This window comes from Schistocerca americana, chromosome 1 (genome assembly GCF_021461395.2).
Source record: "Schistocerca americana isolate TAMUIC-IGC-003095 chromosome 1, iqSchAmer2.1, whole genome shotgun sequence".
In the NCBI taxonomy this organism is placed as follows: Eukaryota; Metazoa; Arthropoda; class Insecta; order Orthoptera; family Acrididae; genus Schistocerca; species Schistocerca americana.
In genome coordinates, this window is record NC_060119.1 from 416,788,269 (window position 1) to 416,807,181 (window position 18,913).

The 18,913-nt window shown below is 49.3% G+C and overlaps 3 non-coding genes and 2 pseudogenes across 3 annotated transcripts; all 5 read left to right on the forward strand.

Moving 5' to 3' along the window:
• Positions 1–3,113: 3,113 nt before the first annotated feature.
• Positions 3,114–3,313, forward strand: LOC124554093. Its single transcript, XR_006968238.1, has one exon. It is a non-coding gene; the product is annotated as a U2 spliceosomal RNA (small nuclear RNA).
• A 3,288-nt stretch (positions 3,314–6,601) lies between these two features.
• LOC124554095 lies at positions 6,602–6,801 on the forward strand. The gene has a single exon (XR_006968239.1). It is a non-coding gene; the product is annotated as a U2 spliceosomal RNA (small nuclear RNA).
• Positions 6,802–10,088: 3,287 nt separating this feature from the next.
• Positions 10,089–10,288, forward strand: LOC124554101. The gene has a single exon (XR_006968240.1). It is a non-coding gene; the product is annotated as a U2 spliceosomal RNA (small nuclear RNA).
• A 3,289-nt stretch (positions 10,289–13,577) lies between these two features.
• Positions 13,578–13,790, forward strand: LOC124553781 (annotated as a pseudogene).
• A 3,279-nt stretch (positions 13,791–17,069) lies between these two features.
• On the forward strand, positions 17,070–17,282 carry LOC124553782 (annotated as a pseudogene).
• The last annotated feature ends 1,631 nt before the right edge of the window (positions 17,283–18,913 follow it).

The window sequence follows — 18,913 nt, forward strand, 5'->3', positions numbered from 1 at the left end:
TTTTTTTTTTTTTTTTTTTGCGGTTAGCCGGACCGCACTTGCAGCCGCATTACGCTAGGCTGGTAATTTATGGTGGCACAGGACAGTGCCTTCGGATGCCTCGTTAGCGTCTCTTATGGTCCTATCGCAGATAATTTTAATAATATTTTTTGGAGTTATAACCTTAGCTCCTCGCGAACGTCGTCGTCGTCGCCGCCGCACGCACGCAGAATGCGTGGTACACACGCACACACACATATACAGTAGGCGGTGGACGATGTAAGCACTCGGCTAGGTGTAGCTCGTGCCAGTATAGCTCGCTCCGGCCTGGCGCTGCTGTGGGGCGGCCTCACGGCTTCTCCACTGGCCTGGCAGCTAGCGGCGTTCAAATGGGAGTCGCAGTTTACTCCTCGACATGGAGGGTGGTACTGGGCTGTTGACGAGTGCTCTCGTATTTTGTCGTTCCCTCCGGCACTTGCTTTTGCGATGTTTTCGACGGTCGCCTGTTGCCATATCGGCCCGCACCACCGTGTGTGACCCCCCACATGTGGAGCGTACATGCTGCAAGCATTTAGGCCCTGACACTGCGGTTTTTCATCTCTGGCGGTACTCCGCAAGGATACCGCCCTTCGATTGTGCCATTCCAGCACTAATTGAAGTGCTAGGTTTTCCGGCCTGTTAGGAGACCACTTCTGCAAAATGTGCGAGGAGATTTTTGCTGGTTGCGAGCTACCCGCCGATTTTCTAGCTGTATGTATTGCCCTTAATCCAAAGGTCACAGGCGACTGTCGGGCTAGAGACATACGTCCCATCACCGTTCTTAACACTGTTTATAAGTTTGTTGCATGAAGTGTGGCTTCACGTCTTAAACAGGTAACGAATAAGGTACTTTGTCCCACTCAATCATGTGGCGTTTCGAATCGAACCACCTTCACCACTGCTTCTATATACCGTGATGCTGTCTTACTCACCCACCGCCGACGCTCGTACCCCGGCTGCAATTGATCCCTAGATTTCGCCGGTGCCTTCGATAGGGTGTCCCATCCTTACCTGCTGGCCGTTATGTCGCGGATGGGTTTCGGGGAGCACTTCATAAGAGTCATCCGGCACTTCTTGGATGGAGCAAATTCCACAATCATTGTGAACGGCTGCAGATCACGACCAGTTCCCATCAGATGATCAGTTCGACAAGGGTGTCCCTTGTCAGTGTATTTTATCGCTTTGGACCCCGTGCTGCGTGACATCGGACGGATGGTCGATGGTGTTCCTTTCCCAGGCGTCACCTTCCGCAGTGCGGCATACGCGGATGGTGTAGGTGTGTTTGTAGCAAACGCCAGGGACATCGATTCAGTTCGCCGAGTCCTCCACGTTTATGAACGAGCATCCGGTGCCATTTTAAAATCCAACAAAATGGTGCTAATCCCACTAGGACCACGATCATTGACCATCGAGCGCCCATGGTTCCGGATTGTAGGGGATCAACGTATCTTGGGTCTTGAGGTGACTGCCTGTCCGCAGCGCATGTTAACACTCACGTGCAGGCGGATTCTCACGCGCATCAGAGGACTTTGCGTGAGTCACACTGATCGACGACTCGACCTCCATCAACGAATCCAACTGATTAATACTTACATCCTATAACGGGCATGGTATGTAGCACAACTCCTTACGCTACCGAAACAAACCAGCAGAGCCATCTCACAAACAGTATATTGCCTGTTGTGGCGGCATGCACTATTCAAAGTTGATGCACAGACTTGTACACTGCCAAAGGTCGATGGTGGCCTTGGACTCATTGACTTTCCCCGCAAATGTGCGGCATCCTGATGCACCGTATCGCCACTTTGCGTGAGATTGACCCAGGTGGGACAACAGCGGTGCTTTTCGACCGTTATCGCCCACAATCGGCGCGTGAACCAGTATGTTTGACACATATTACATTCCGGATGACGGCAGTCAAGGTCTATTACCTCAATCAAAGTTACGTCCTAACAGTGGCCACCGACAAGGCACGCACATCGAAGCGCCTTTACTAGGCGCTTCGAGAGCCAGCCCACACCACATAAATTGGAGGACAGACGACCGTCGGTCATCTGGCACCAAGCTTGGGCTAATATCAACCACCCAGCCCTCCCCACAGAAGTTTCAGCGCTATGGTATCGCGTTGTAAACAATTTAATACCCACTAATCATCGCTTGGCGGCCATCCGCCTATGGCCCTCGGCTGCTTGCGGCCGATGTGGTGACGTAGACACCAGAGAGCATCGTCTCTTATGCCCTCACGTCACAGAAGTGTGGGACCTTGCATGTGTGCTATTAGCGCTGATCGGTGGGACTACACTGGACTATGTGCCAATCGACTGGTTCCTTACCCCTGATATTCAGACCAACCCCCGAAAACGACATAACGCAGTGGTGTGGCTCTTGGGCCACACCATTTTCACGATCTATGACCTTTGCCTCACCGATGCTGTCTCTTTCATGGACTACCTTTGGAGCCAGCATCGCCAGGCGGAATGTGACCGGAAATATACCATTACTTTTGCAAGATTTCTTAAAGTTGCAATGGTTCATGGTTATCAAAAGGTGTTCCAGGCTGAGTAAGGCACCTCGTATAAGAATTGCCTGAGTGTACCCCTGGATCTTTGTCACTCGGACTTTCAAACTACTCTTGACTTAACCATACCCCAGGTTTGATATTGGCCTTCTGGGCCTCACTAGAGTAGACTGTTCTATGATACTGATAATATGGAAATTGGTAACATGGAAATTGTGTGAACGTTGTATGAAAAATTATTGGAAAATTGGAAAGCACATAATCTATCTTAGAGGATTATTACTTCGTTAATTCTATGGGCTATGGGATTATCTCGCCAGTTTCGTTTGAGTGTGCTACCGTCGCTGTTTTTTTTTTTTTGCCTTCATTTCTGTCTTTATTTATTTCATTCTATTTAGTTTTTAACATCATCACTTGCCTCACACCTGCAGAGGGAAGTGTGTTTCTGAGGAGTGTGTCGTCGCCCCCTGAGGCATAGCAGAGTATGCCTCCGCTTTTATTTTCGGTTTATGGCAATAAGTCTTGCTGCTAACAACACCCTGCTTTACGTGCTGCGTCGACACTAGAGAATGGCGGCATTTTTGGAGAGGAAAAGGTAGGGCTATAGGGGAGGTAGGAGGGAAAAAAAGTGTAGTATCTGTTCTTATCAGCTTAATATCTGATACGTCCTGCATTGCACGACCAGAATATTAAACTCATTTTTGGCTTATGACGGAGCTCCACCTCTGTCGCGGGTTGGCTCGGCATTGCAGTACCGTCGGGATCGGCCCACCTAATATTAATTAAAACACAGCCTGAAATGGGTTAACATTCTGCAGTGATCAGATATTCCGCTGGTAGCAAAACTTGTCGTAGTTGTTGATGTGCCCAGTAGTTAGTTGCTTACACACCACGATTTCTTTTAATTAATTTAAGATTATCTTAAGAATTTTTTTTTTTTTTTTTTTTTTTTTTTTTTTTTTTTTTTTTTGCGGTTAGCCGGACCGCACTTGCAGCCGCATTACGCTAGGCTGGTAATTTATGGTGGCACAGGACAGTGCCTTCGGATGCCTCGTTAGCGTCTCTTATGGTCCTATCGCAGATAATTTTAATAATATTTTTTGGAGTTATAACCTTAGCTCCTCGCGAACGTCGTCGTCGTCGCCGCCGCACGCACGCAGAATACGTGGTACACACGCACACACACATATACAGTAGGCGGTGGACGATGTAAGCACTCGGCTAGGTGTAGCTCGTGCCAGTATAGCTCGCTCCGGCCTGGCGCTGCTGTGGGGCGGCCTCACGGCTTCTCCACTGGCCTGGCAGCTAGCGGCGTTCAAATGGGAGTCGCAGTTTACTCCTCGACATGGAGGGTGGTACTGGGCTGTTGACGAGTGCTCTCGTATTTTGTCGTTCCCTCCGGCACTTGCTTTTGCGATGTTTTCGACGGTCGCCTGTTGCCATATCGGCCCGCACCACCGTGTGTGACCCCCACATGTGGAGCGTACATGCTGCAAGCATTTAGGCCCTGACACTGCGGTTTTTCATCTCTGGCGGTACTCCGCAAGGATACCGCCCTTCGATTGTGCCATTCCAGCACTAATTGAAGTGCTAGGTTTTCCGGCCTGTTAGGAGACCACTTCTGCAAAATGTGCGAGGAGATTTTTGCTGGTTGCGAGCTACCCGCCGATTTTCTAGCTGTATGTATTGCCCTTAATCCAAAGGTCACAGGCGACTGTCGGGCTAGAGACATACGTCCCATCACCGTTCTTAACACTGTTTATAAGTTGGTGGCACGAAGTGTGGCTTCACGTCTTAAACAGGTAACGAATAAGGTACTTTGTCCCACTCAATCATGTGGCGTTTCGAATCGAACCACCTTCACCACTGCTTCTATATACCGTGATGCTGTCTTACTCACCCACCGCCGACGCTCGTACCCCGGCTGCAATTGATCCCTAGATTTCGCCGGTGCCTTCGATAGGGTGTCCCATCCTTACCTGCTGGCCGTTATGTCGCGGATGGGTTTCGGGGAGCACTTCATAAGAGTCATCCGGCACTTCTTGGATGGAGCCAATTCCACAATCATTGTGAACGGCTGCAGATCACGACCAGTTCCCATCAGATGATCAGTTCGACAAGGGTGTCCCTTGTCAGTGTATTTTATCGCTTTGGACCCCGTGCTGCGTGACATCGGACGGATGGTCGATGGTGTTCCTTTCCCAGGCGTCACCTTCCGCAGTGCGGCATACGCGGATGGTGTAGGTGTGTTTGTAGCAAACGCCAGGGACATCGATTCAGTTCGCCGAGTCCTCCACGTTTATGAACGAGCATCCGGTGCCATTTTAAAATCCAACAAAATGGTGCTAATCCCACTAGGACCACGATCATTGACCATCGAGCGCCCATGGTTCCGGATTGTAGGGGATCAACGTATCTTGGGTCTTGAGGTGACTGCCTGTCCGCAGCGCATGTTAACACTCACGTGCAGGCGGATTCTCACGCGCATCAGAGGACTTTGCGTGAGTCACACTGATCGACGACTCGACCTCCATCAACGAATCCAACTGATTAATACTTACATCCTATAACGGGCATGGTATGTAGCACAACTCCTTACGCTACCGAAACAAACCAGCAGAGCCATCTCACAAACAGTATATTGCCTGTTGTGGCGGCATGCACTATTCAAAGTTGATGCACAGACTTGTACACTGCCAAAGGTCGATGGTGGCCTTGGACTCATTGACTTTCCCCGCAAATGTGCGGCAATCCTGATTCACCGTATCGCCACTTTGCGTGAGATTGACCCAGGTGGGACAACAGCGGTGCTTTTCGACCGTTATCGCCCACAATCGGCGCGTGAACCAGTATGTTTGACACATATTACATTCCGGATGACGGCAGTCAAGGTCTATTACCTCAATCAAAGTTACGTCCTAACAGTGGCCACCGACAAGGCACGCACATCGAAGCGCCTTTACTAGGCGCTTCGAGAGCCAGCCCACACCACATAAATTGGAGGACAGACGACCGTCGGTCATCTGGCACCAAGCTTGGGCTAATATCAACCACCCAGCCCTCCCCACAGAAGTTTCAGCGCTATGGTATCGCGTTGTAAACAATTTAATACCCACTAATCATCGCTTGGCGGCCATCCGCCTATGGCCCTCGGCTGCTTGCGGCCGATGTGGTGACGTAGACACCAGAGAGCATCGTCTCTTATGCCCTCACGTCACAGAAGTGTGGGACCTTGCATGAGTGCTATTAGCGCTGATCGGTGGGACTACACTGGACTATGTGCCAATCGACTGGTTCCTTACCCCTGATATTCAGACCAACCCCCGAAAACGACATAACGCAGTGGTGTGGCTCTTGGGCCACACCATTTTCACGATCTATGACCTTTGCCTCACCGATGCTGTCTCTTTCATGGACTACCTTTGGAGCCAGCATCGCCAGGCGGAATGTGACCGGAAATATACCATTACTTTTGCAAGATTTCTTAAAGTTGCAATGGTTCATGGTTATCAAAAGGTGTTCCAGGCTGAGTAAGGCACCTCGTATAAGAATTGCCTGAGTGTACCCCTGGATCTTTGTCACTCGGACTTTCAAACTACTCTTGACTTAACCATACCCCAGGTTTGATATTGGCCTTCTGGGCCTCACTAGAGTAGACTGTTCTATGATACTGATAATATGGAAATTGGTAACATGGAAATTGTGTGAACGTTGTATGAAAAATTATTGGAAAATTGGAAAGCACATAATCTATCTTAGAGGATTATTACTTCGTTAATTCTATGGGCTATGGGATTATCTCGCCAGTTTCGTTTGAGTGTGCTACCGTCGCTGTTTTTTTTTTTTTTGCCTTCATTTCTGTCTTTATTTATTTCATTCTATTTAGTTTTTAACATCATCACTTGCCTCACACCTGCAGAGGGAAGTGTGTTTCTGAGGAGTGTGTCGTCGCCCCCTGAGGCATAGCAGAGTATGCCTCCGCTTTTATTTTCGGTTTATGGCAATAAGTCTTGCTGCTAACAACACCCTGCTTTACGTGCTGCGTCGACACTAGAGAATGGCGGCATTTTTGGAGAGGAAAAGGTAGGGCTATAGGGGAGGTAGGAGGGAAAAAAAGTGTAGTATCTGTTCTTATCAGCTTAATATCTGATACGTCCTGCATTGCACGACCAGAATATTAAACTCATTTTTGGCTTATGACGGAGCTCCACCTCTGTCGCGGGTTGGCTCGGCATTGCAGTACCGTCGGGATCGGCCCACCTAATATTAATTAAAACACAGCCTGAAATGGGTTAACATTCTGCAGTGATCAGATATTCCGCTGGTAGCAAAACTTGTCGTAGTTGTTGATGTGCCCAGTAGTTAGTTGCTTACACACCACGATTTCTTTTAATTAATTTAAGATTATCTTAAGAATTTTTTTTTTTTTTTTTTTTTTTTTTTTTTTTTTTTTTTTTTGCGGTTAGCCGGACCGCACTTGCAGCCGCATTACGCTAGGCTGGTAATTTATGGTGGCACAGGACAGTGCCTTCGGATGCCTCGTTAGCGTCTCTTATGGTCCTATCGCAGATAATTTTAATAATATTTTTTGGAGTTATAACCTTAGCTCCTCGCGAACGTCGTCGTCGTCGCCGCCGCACGCACGCAGAATGCGTGGTACACACGCACACACACATATACAGTAGGCGGTGGACGATGTAAGCACTCGGCTAGGTGTAGCTCGTGCCAGTATAGCTCGCTCCGGCCTGGCGCTGCTGTGGGGCGGCCTCACGGCTTCTCCACTGGCCTGGCAGCTAGCGGCGTTCAAATGGGAGTCGCAGTTTACTCCTCGACATGGAGGGTGGTACTGGGCTGTTGACGAGTGCTCTCGTATTTTGTCGTTCCCTCCGGCACTTGCTTTTGCGATGTTTTCGACGGTCGCCTGTTGCCATATCGGCCCGCACCACCGTGTGTGACCCCCCACATGTGGAGCGTACATGCTGCAAGCATTTAGGCCCTGACACTGCGGTTTTTCATCTCTGGCGGTACTCCGCAAGGATACCGCCCTTCGATTGTGCCATTCCAGCACTAATTGAAGTGCTAGGTTTTCCGGCCTGTTAGGAGACCACTTCTGCAAAATGTGCGAGGAGATTTTTGCTGGTTGCGAGCTACCCGCCGATTTTCTAGCTGTATGTATTGCCCTTAATCCAAAGGTCACAGGCGACTGTCGGGCTAGAGACATACGTCCCATCACCGTTCTTAACACTGTTTATAAGTTTGTTGCATGAAGTGTGGCTTCACGTCTTAAACAGGTAACGAATAAGGTACTTTGTCCCACTCAATCATGTGGCGTTTCGAATCGAACCACCTTCACCACTGCTTCTATATACCGTGATGCTGTCTTACTCACCCACCGCCGACGCTCGTACCCCGGCTGCAATTGATCCCTAGATTTCGCCGGTGCCTTCGATAGGGTGTCCCATCCTTACCTGCTGGCCGTTATGTCGCGGATGGGTTTCGGGGAGCACTTCATAAGAGTCATCCGGCACTTCTTGGATGGAGCCAATTCCACAATCATTGTGAACGGCTGCAGATCACGACCAGTTCCCATCAGATGATCAGTTCGACAAGGGTGTCCCTTGTCAGTGTATTTTATCGCTTTGGACCCCGTGCTGCGTGACATCGGACGGATGGTCGATGGTGTTCCTTTCCCAGGCGTCACCTTCCGCAGTGCGGCATACGCGGATGGTGTAGGTGTGTTTGTAGCAAACGCCAGGGACATCGATTCAGTTCGCCGAGTCCTCCACGTTTATGAACGAGCATCCGGTGCCATTTTAAAATCCAACAAAATGGTGCTAATCCCACTAGGACCACGATCATTGACCATCGAGCGCCCATGGTTCCGGATTGTAGGGGATCAACGTATCTTGGGTCTTGAGGTGACTGCCTGTCCGCAGCGCATGTTAACACTCACGTGCAGGCGGATTCTCACGCGCATCAGAGGACTTTGCGTGAGTCACACTGATCGACGACTCGACCTCCATCAACGAATCCAACTGATTAATACTTACATCCTATAACGGGCATGGTATGTAGCACAACTCCTTACGCTACCGAAACAAACCAGCAGAGCCATCTCACAAACAGTATATTGCCTGTTGTGGCGGCATGCACTATTCAAAGTTGATGCACAGACTTGTACACTGCCAAAGGTCGATGGTGGCCTTGGACTCATTGACTTTCCCCGCAAATGTGCGGCATCCTGATGCACCGTATCGCCACTTTGCGTGAGATTGACCCAGGTGGGACAACAGCGGTGCTTTTCGACCGTTATCGCCCACAATCGGCGCGTGAACCAGTATGTTTGACACATATTACATTCCGGATGACGGCAGTCAAGGTCTATTACCTCAATCAAAGTTACGTCCTAACAGTGGCCACCGACAAGGCACGCACATCGAAGCGCCTTTACTAGGCGCTTCGAGAGCCAGCCCACACCACATAAATTGGAGGACAGACGACCGTCGGTCATCTGGCACCAAGCTTGGGCTAATATCAACCACCCAGCCCTCCCCACAGAAGTTTCAGCGCTATGGTATCGCGTTGTAAACAATTTAATACCCACTAATCATCGCTTGGCGGCCATCCGCCTATGGCCCTCGGCTGCTTGCGGCCGATGTGGTGACGTAGACACCAGAGAGCATCGTCTCTTATGCCCTCACGTCACAGAAGTGTGGGACCTTGCATGTGTGCTATTAGCGCTGATCGGTGGGACTACACTGGACTATGTGCCAATCGACTGGTTCCTTACCCCTGATATTCAGACCAACCCCCGAAAACGACATAACGCAGTGGTGTGGCTCTTGGGCCACACCATTTTCACGATCTATGACCTTTGCCTCACCGATGCTGTCTCTTTCATGGACTACCTTTGGAGCCAGCATCGCCAGGCGGAATGTGACCGGAAATATACCATTACTTTTGCAAGATTTCTTAAAGTTGCAATGGTTCATGGTTATCAAAAGGTGTTCCAGGCTGAGTAAGGCACCTCGTATAAGAATTGCCTGAGTGTACCCCTGGATCTTTGTCACTCGGACTTTCAAACTACTCTTGACTTAACCATACCCCAGGTTTGATATTGGCCTTCTGGGCCTCACTAGAGTAGACTGTTCTATGATACTGATAATATGGAAATTGGTAACATGGAAATTGTGTGAACGTTGTATGAAAAATTATTGGAAAATTGGAAAGCACATAATCTATCTTAGAGGATTATTACTTCGTTAATTCTATGGGCTATGGGATTATCTCGCCAGTTTCGTTTGAGTGTGCTACCGTCGCTGTTTTTTTTTTTTTGCCTTCATTTCTGTCTTTATTTATTTCATTCTATTTAGTTTTTAACATCATCACTTGCCTCACACCTGCAGAGGGAAGTGTGTTTCTGAGGAGTGTGTCGTCGCCCCCTGAGGCATAGCAGAGTATGCCTCCGCTTTTATTTTCGGTTTATGGCAATAAGTCTTGCTGCTAACAACACCCTGCTTTACGTGCTGCGTCGACACTAGAGAATGGCGGCATTTTTGGAGAGGAAAAGGTAGGGCTATAGGGGAGGTAGGAGGGAAAAAAAGTGTAGTATCTGTTCTTATCAGCTTAATATCTGATACGTCCTGCATTGCACGACCAGAATATTAAACTCATTTTTGGCTTATGACGGAGCTCCACCTCTGTCGCGGGTTGGCTCGGCATTGCAGTACCGTCGGGATCGGCCCACCTAATATTAATTAAAACACAGCCTGAAATGGGTTAACATTCTGCAGTGATCAGATATTCCGCTGGTAGCAAAACTTGTCGTAGTTGTTGATGTGCCCAGTAGTTAGTTGCTTACACACCACGATTTCTTTTAATTAATTTAAGATTATCTTAAGAATTTTTTTTTTTTTTTTTTTTTTTTTTTTTTTTTTTTTTTTTTTGCGGTTAGCCGGACCGCACTTGCAGCCGCATTACGCTAGGCTGGTAATTTATGGTGGCACAGGACAGTGCCTTCGGATGCCTCGTTAGCGTCTCTTATGGTCCTATCGCAGATAATTTTAATAATATTTTTTGGAGTTATAACCTTAGCTCCTCGCGAACGTCGTCGTCGTCGCCGCCGCACGCACGCAGAATACGTGGTACACACGCACACACACATATACAGTAGGCGGTGGACGATGTAAGCACTCGGCTAGGTGTAGCTCGTGCCAGTATAGCTCGCTCCGGCCTGGCGCTGCTGTGGGGCGGCCTCACGGCTTCTCCACTGGCCTGGCAGCTAGCGGCGTTCAAATGGGAGTCGCAGTTTACTCCTCGACATGGAGGGTGGTACTGGGCTGTTGACGAGTGCTCTCGTATTTTGTCGTTCCCTCCGGCACTTGCTTTTGCGATGTTTTCGACGGTCGCCTGTTGCCATATCGGCCCGCACCACCGTGTGTGACCCCCACATGTGGAGCGTACATGCTGCAAGCATTTAGGCCCTGACACTGCGGTTTTTCATCTCTGGCGGTACTCCGCAAGGATACCGCCCTTCGATTGTGCCATTCCAGCACTAATTGAAGTGCTAGGTTTTCCGGCCTGTTAGGAGACCACTTCTGCAAAATGTGCGAGGAGATTTTTGCTGGTTGCGAGCTACCCGCCGATTTTCTAGCTGTATGTATTGCCCTTAATCCAAAGGTCACAGGCGACTGTCGGGCTAGAGACATACGTCCCATCACCGTTCTTAACACTGTTTATAAGTTGGTGGCACGAAGTGTGGCTTCACGTCTTAAACAGGTAACGAATAAGGTACTTTGTCCCACTCAATCATGTGGCGTTTCGAATCGAACCACCTTCACCACTGCTTCTATATACCGTGATGCTGTCTTACTCACCCACCGCCGACGCTCGTACCCCGGCTGCAATTGATCCCTAGATTTCGCCGGTGCCTTCGATAGGGTGTCCCATCCTTACGTGCTGGCCGTTATGTCGCGGATGGGTTTCGGGGAGCACTTCATAAGAGTCATCCGGCACTTCTTGGATGGAGCAAATTCCACAATCATTGTGAACGGCTGCAGATCACGACCAGTTCCCATCAGATGATCAGTTCGACAAGGGTGTCCCTTGTCAGTGTATTTTATCGCTTTGGACCCCGTGCTGCGTGACATCGGACGGATGGTCGATGGTGTTCCTTTCCCAGGCGTCACCTTCCGCAGTGCGGCATACGCGGATGGTGTAGGTGTGTTTGTAGCAAACGCCAGGGACATCGATTCAGTTCGCCGAGTCCTCCACGTTTATGAACGAGCATCCGGTGCCATTTTAAAATCCAACAAAATGGTGCTAATCCCACTAGGACCACGATCATTGACCATCGAGCGCCCATGGTTCCGGATTGTAGGGGATCAACGTATCTTGGGTCTTGAGGTGACTGCCTGTCCGCAGCGCATGTTAACACTCACGTGCAGGCGGATTCTCACGCGCATCAGAGGACTTTGCGTGAGTCACACTGATCGACGACTCGACCTCCATCAACGAATCCAACTGATTAATACTTACATCCTATAACGGGCATGGTATGTAGCACAACTCCTTACGCTACCGAAACAAACCAGCAGAGCCATCTCACAAACAGTATATTGCCTGTTGTGGCGGCATGCACTATTCAAAGTTGATGCACAGACTTGTACACTGCCAAAGGTCGATGGTGGCCTTGGACTCATTGACTTTCCCCGCAAATGTGCGGCATCCTGATGCACCGTATCGCCACTTTGCGTGAGATTGACCCAGGTGGGACAACAGCGGTGCTTTTCGACCGTTATCGCCCACAATCGGCGCGTGAACCAGTATGTTTGACACATATTACATTCCGGATGACGGCAGTCAAGGTCTATTACCTCAATCAAAGTTACGTCCTAACAGTGGCCACCGACAAGGCACGCACATCGAAGCGCCTTTACTAGGCGCTTCGAGAGCCAGCCCACACCACATAAATTGGAGGACAGACGACCGTCGGTCATCTGGCACCAAGCTTGGGCTAATATCAACCACCCAGCCCTCCCCACAGAAGTTTCAGCGCTATGGTATCGCGTTGTAAACAATTTAATACCCACTAATCATCGCTTGGCGGCCATCCGCCTATGGCCCTCGGCTGCTTGCGGCCGATGTGGTGACGTAGACACCAGAGAGCATTGTCTCTTATGCCCTCACGTCACAGAAGTGTGGGACCTTGCACGTGTGCTATTAGCGCTGATCGGTGGGACTACACTGGACTATGTGCCAATCGACTGGTTCCTTACCCCTGATATTCAGACCAACCCCCGAAAACGACATAACGCAGTGGTGTGGCTCTTGGGCCACACCATTTTCACGATCTATGACTTTTGCCTCACCGATGCTGTCTCTTTCATGGACTACCTTTGGAGCCAGCATCGCCAGGCGGAATGTGACCGGAAATATACCATTACTTTTGCAAGATTTCTTAAAGTTGCAATGGTTCATGGTTATCAAAAGGTGTTCCAGGCTGAGTAAGGCACCTCGTATAAGAATTGCCTGAGTGTACCCCTGGATCTTTGTCACTCGGACTTTCAAACTACTCTTGACTTAACCATACCCCAGGTTTGATATTGGCCTTCTGGGCCTCACTAGAGTAGACTGTTCTATGATACTGATAATATGGAAATTGGTAACATGGAAATTGTGTGAACGTTGTATGAAAAATTATTGGAAAATTGGAAAGCACATAATCTATCTTAGAGGATTATTACTTCGTTAATTCTATGGGCTATGGGATTATCTCGCCAGTTTCGTTTGAGTGTGCTACCGTCGCTGTTTTTTTTTTTTTTTGCCTTCATTTCTGTCTTTATTTATTTCTTTCTATTTAGTTTTTAACATCATCACTTGCCTCACACCTGCAGAGGGAAGTGTGTTTCTGAGGAGTGTGTCGTCGCCCCCTGAGGCATAGCAGAGTATGCCTCCGCTTTCATTTTCGGTTTATGGCAATAAGTCTTGCTGCTAACAACACCCTGCTTTACGTGCTGCGTCGACACTAGAGGATGGCGGCATTTTTGGAGAGGAAAAGGTAGGGCTATAGGGGAGGTAGGAGGGAAAAAAAGTGTAGTATCTGTTCTTATCAGCTTAATATCTGATACGTCCTGCATTGCACGACCAGAATATTAAACTCATTTTTGGCTTATGACGGAGTGCTAGGGGCTTGCTCCACCTCTGTCGCGGGTTGGCTCGGCATTGCAGTACCGTCGGGATCGGCCCACCTAATATTAATTAAAACACAGCCTGAAATGGGTTAACATTCTGCAGTGATCAGATATTCCGCTGGTAGCAAAACTTGTCGTAGTTGTTGATGTGCCCAGTAGTTAGTTGCTTACACACCACGATTTCTTTTAATTAATTTAAGATTATCTTAAGAATTTTTTTTTTTTTTTTTTTTTTTTTTTTTGCGGTTAGCCGGACCGCACTTGCAGCCGCATTACGCTAGGCTGGTAATTTATGGTGGCACAGGACAGTGCCTTCGGATGCCTCGTTAGCGTCTCTTATGGTCCTATCGCAGATAATTTTAATAATATTTTTTGGAGTTATAACCTTAGCTCCTCGCGAACGTCGTCGTCGTCGTCGCCGCCGCACGCACGCAGAATACGTGGTACACACGCACACACACATATACAGTAGGCGGTGGACGATGTAAGCACTCGGCTAGGTGTAGCTCGTGCCAGTATAGCTCGCTCCGGCCTGGCGCTGCTGTGGGGCGGCCTCACGGCTTCTCCACTGGCCTGGCAGCTAGCGGCGTTCAAATGGGAGTCGCAGTTTACTCCTCGACATGGAGGGTGGTACTGGGCTGTTGACGAGTGCTCTCGTATTTTGTCGTTCCCTCCGGCACTTGCTTTTGCGATGTTTTCGACGGTCGCCTGTTGCCATATCGGCCCGCACCACCGTGTGTGACCCCCACATGTGGAGCGTACATGCTGCAAGCATTTAGGCCCTGACACTGCGGTTTTTCATCTCTGGCGGTACTCCGCAAGGATACCGCCCTTCGATTGTGCCATTCCAGCACTAATTGAAGTGCTAGGTTTTCCGGCCTGTTAGGAGACCACTTCTGCAAAATGTGCGAGGAGATTTTTGCTGGTTGCGAGCTACCCGCCGATTTTCTAGCTGTATGTATTGCCCTTAATCCAAAGGTCACAGGCGACTGTCGGGCTAGAGACATACGTCCCATCACCGTTCTTAACACTGTTTATAAGTTGGTGGCACGAAGTGTGGCTTCACGTCTTAAACAGGTAACGAATAAGGTACTTTGTCCCACTCAATCATGTGGCGTTTCGAATCGAACCACCTTCACCACTGCTTCTATATACCGTGATGCTGTCTTACTCACCCACCGCCGACGCTCGTACCCCGGCTGCAATTGATCCCTAGATTTCGCCGGTGCCTTCGATAGGGTGTCCCATCCTTACGTGCTGGCCGTTATGTCGCGGATGGGTTTCGGGGAGCACTTCATAAGAGTCATCCGGCACTTCTTGGATGGAGCAAATTCCACAATCATTGTGAACGGCTGCAGATCACGACCAGTTCCCATCAGATGATCAGTTCGACAAGGGTGTCCCTTGTCAGTGTATTTTATCGCTTTGGACCCCGTGCTGCGTGACATCGGACGGATGGTCGATGGTGTTCCTTTCCCAGGCGTCACCTTCCGCAGTGCGGCATACGCGGATGGTGTAGGTGTGTTTGTAGCAAACGCCAGGGACATCGATTCAGTTCGCCGAGTCCTCCACGTTTATGAACGAGCATCCGGTGCCATTTTAAAATCCAACAAAATGGTGCTAATCCCACTAGGACCACGATCATTGACCATCGAGCGCCCATGGTTCCGGATTGTAGGGGATCAACGTATCTTGGGTCTTGAGGTGACTGCCTGTCCGCAGCGCATGTTAACACTCACGTGCAGGCGGATTCTCACGCGCATCAGAGGACTTTGCGTGAGTCACACTGATCGACGACTCGACCTCCATCAACGAATCCAACTGATTAATACTTACATCCTATAACGGGCATGGTATGTAGCACAACTCCTTACGCTACCGAAACAAACCAGCAGAGCCATCTCACAAACAGTATATTGCCTGTTGTGGCGGCATGCACTATTCAAAGTTGATGCACAGACTTGTACACTGCCAAAGGTCGATGGTGGCCTTGGACTCATTGACTTTCCCCGCAAATGTGCGGCATCCTGATGCACCGTATCGCCACTTTGCGTGAGATTGACCCAGGTGGGACAACAGCGGTGCTTTTCGACCGTTATCGCCCACAATCGGCGCGTGAACCAGTATGTTTGACACATATTACATTCCGGATGACGGCAGTCAAGGTCTATTACCTCAATCAAAGTTACGTCCTAACAGTGGCCACCGACAAGGCACGCACATCGAAGCGCCTTTACTAGGCGCTTCGAGAGCCAGCCCACACCACATAAATTGGAGGACAGACGACCGTCGGTCATCTGGCACCAAGCTTGGGCTAATATCAACCACCCAGCCCTCCCCACAGAAGTTTCAGCGCTATGGTATCGCGTTGTAAACAATTTAATACCCACTAATCATCGCTTGGCGGCCATCCGCCTATGGCCCCCGGCTGCTTGCGGCCGATGTGGTGACGTAGACACCAGAGAGCATTGTCTCTTATGCCCTCACGTCACAGAAGTGTGGGACCTTGCACGTGTGCTATTAGCGCTGATCGGTGGGACTACACTGGACTATGTGCCAATCGACTGGTTCCTTACCCCTGATATTCAGACCAACCCCCGAAAACGACATAACGCAGTGGTGTGGCTCTTGGGCCACACCATTTTCACGATCTATGACTTTTGCCTCACCGATGCTGTCTCTTTCATGGACTACCTTTGGAGCCAGCATCGCCAGGCGGAATGTGACCGGAAATATACCATTACTTTTGCAAGATTTCTTAAAGTTGCAATGGTTCATGGTTATCAAAAGGTGTTCCAGGCTGAGTAAGGCACCTCGTATAAGAATTGCCTGAGTGTACCCCTGGATCTTTGTCACTCGGACTTTCAAACTACTCTTGACTTAACCATACCCCAGGTTTGATATTGGCCTTCTGGGCCTCACTAGAGTAGACTGTTCTATGATACTGATAATATGGAAATTGGTAACATGGAAATTGTGTGAACGTTGTATGAAAAATTATTGGAAAATTGGAAAGCACATAATCTATCTTAGAGGATTATTACTTCGTTAATTCTATGGGCTATGGGATTATCTCGCCAGTTTCGTTTGAGTGTGCTACCGTCGCTGTTTTTTTTTTTTTTTTGCCTTCATTTCTGTCTTTATTTATTTCTTTCTATTTAGTTTTTAACATCATCACTTGCCTCACACCTGCAGAGGGAAGTGTGTTTCTGAGGAGTGTGTCGTCGCCCCCTGAGGCATAGCAGAGTATGCCTCCGCTTTCATTTTCGGTTTATGGCAATAAGTCTTGCTGCTAACAACACCCTGCTTTACGTGCTGCGTCGACACTAGAGGATGGCGGCATTTTTGGAGAGGAAAAGGTAGGGCTATAGGGGAGGTAGGAGGGAAAAAAAGTGTAGTATCTGTTCTTATCAGCTTAATATCTGATACGTCCTGCATTGCACGACCAGAATATTAAACTCATTTTTGGCTTATGACGGAGTGCTAGGGGCTTGCTCCACCTCTGTCGCGGGTTGGCTCGGCATTGCAGTACCGTCGGGATCGGCCCACCTAATATTAATTAAAACACAGCCTGAAATGGGTTAACATTCTGCAGTGATCAGATATTCCGCTGGTAGCAAAACTTGTCGTAGTTGTTGATGTGCCCAGTAGTTAGTTGCTTACACACCACGATTTCTTTTAATTAATTTAAGATTATCTTAAGAATTTTTTTTTTTTTTTTTTTTTTTTTTTTTGCGGTTAGCCGGACCGCACTTGCAGCCGCATTACGCTAGGCTGGTAATTTATGGTGGCACAGGACAGTGCCTTCGGATGCCTCGTTAGCGTCTCTTATGGTCCTATCGCAGATAATTTTAATAATATTTTTTGGAGTTATAACCTTAGCTCCTCGCGAACGTCGTCGTCGTCGTCGCCGCCGCACGCACGCAGAATACGTGGTACACACGCACACACACATATACAGTAGGCGGTGGACGATGTAAGCACTCGGCTAGGTGTAGCTCGTGCCAGTATAGCTCGCTCCGGCCTGGCGCTGCTGTGGGGCGGCCTCACGGCTTCTCCACTGGCCTGGCAGCTAGCGGCGTTCAAATGGGAGTCGCAGTTTACTCCTCGACATGGAGGGTGGTACTGGGCTGTTGACGAGTGCTCTCGTATTTTGTCGTTCCCTCCGGCACTTGCTTTTGCGATGTTTTCGACGGTCGCCTGTTGCCATATCGGCCCGCACCACCGTGTGTGACCCCCACATGTGGAGCGTACATGCTGCAAGCATTTAGGCCCTGACACTGCGGTTTTTCATCTCTGGCGGTACTCCGCAAGGATACCGCCCTTCGATTGTGCCATTCCAGCACTAATTGAAGTGCTAGGTTTTCCGGCCTGTTAGGAGACCACTTCTGCAAAATGTGCGAGGAGATTTTTGCTGGTTGCGAGCTACCCGCCGATTTTCTAGCTGTATGTATTGCCCTTAATCCAAAGGTCACAGGCGACTGTCGGGCTAGAGACATACGTCCCATCACCGTTCTTAACACTGTTTATAAGTTGGTGGCACGAAGTGTGGCTTCACGTCTTAAACAGGTAACGAATAAGGTACTTTGTCCCACTCAATCATGTGGCGTTTCGAATCGAACCACCTTCACCACTGCTTCTATATACCGTGATGCTGTCTTACTCACCCACCGCCGACGCTCGTACCCCGGCTGCAATTGATCCCTAGATTTCGCCGGTGCCTTCGATAGGGTGTCCCATCCTTACGTGCTGGCCGTTATGTCGCGGATGGGTTTCGGGGAGCACTTCATAAGAGTCATCCGGCACTTCTTGGATGGAGCAAATTCCACAATCATTGTGAACGGCTGCAGATCACGACCAGTTCCCATCAGATGATCAGTTCGACAAGGGTGTCCCTTGTCAGTGTATTTTATCGCTTTGGACCCCGTGCTGCGTGACATCGGACGGATGGTCGATGGTGTTCCTTTCCCAGGCGTCACCTTCCGCAGTGCGGCATACGCGGATGGTGTAGGTGTGTTTGTAGCAAACGCCAGGGACATCGATTCAGTTCGCCGAGTCCTCCACGTTTATGAACGAGCATCCGGTGCCATTTTAAAATCCAACAAAATGGTGCTAATCCCACTAGGACCACGATCATTGACCATCGAGCGCCCATGGTTCCGGATTGTAGGGGATCAACGTACCT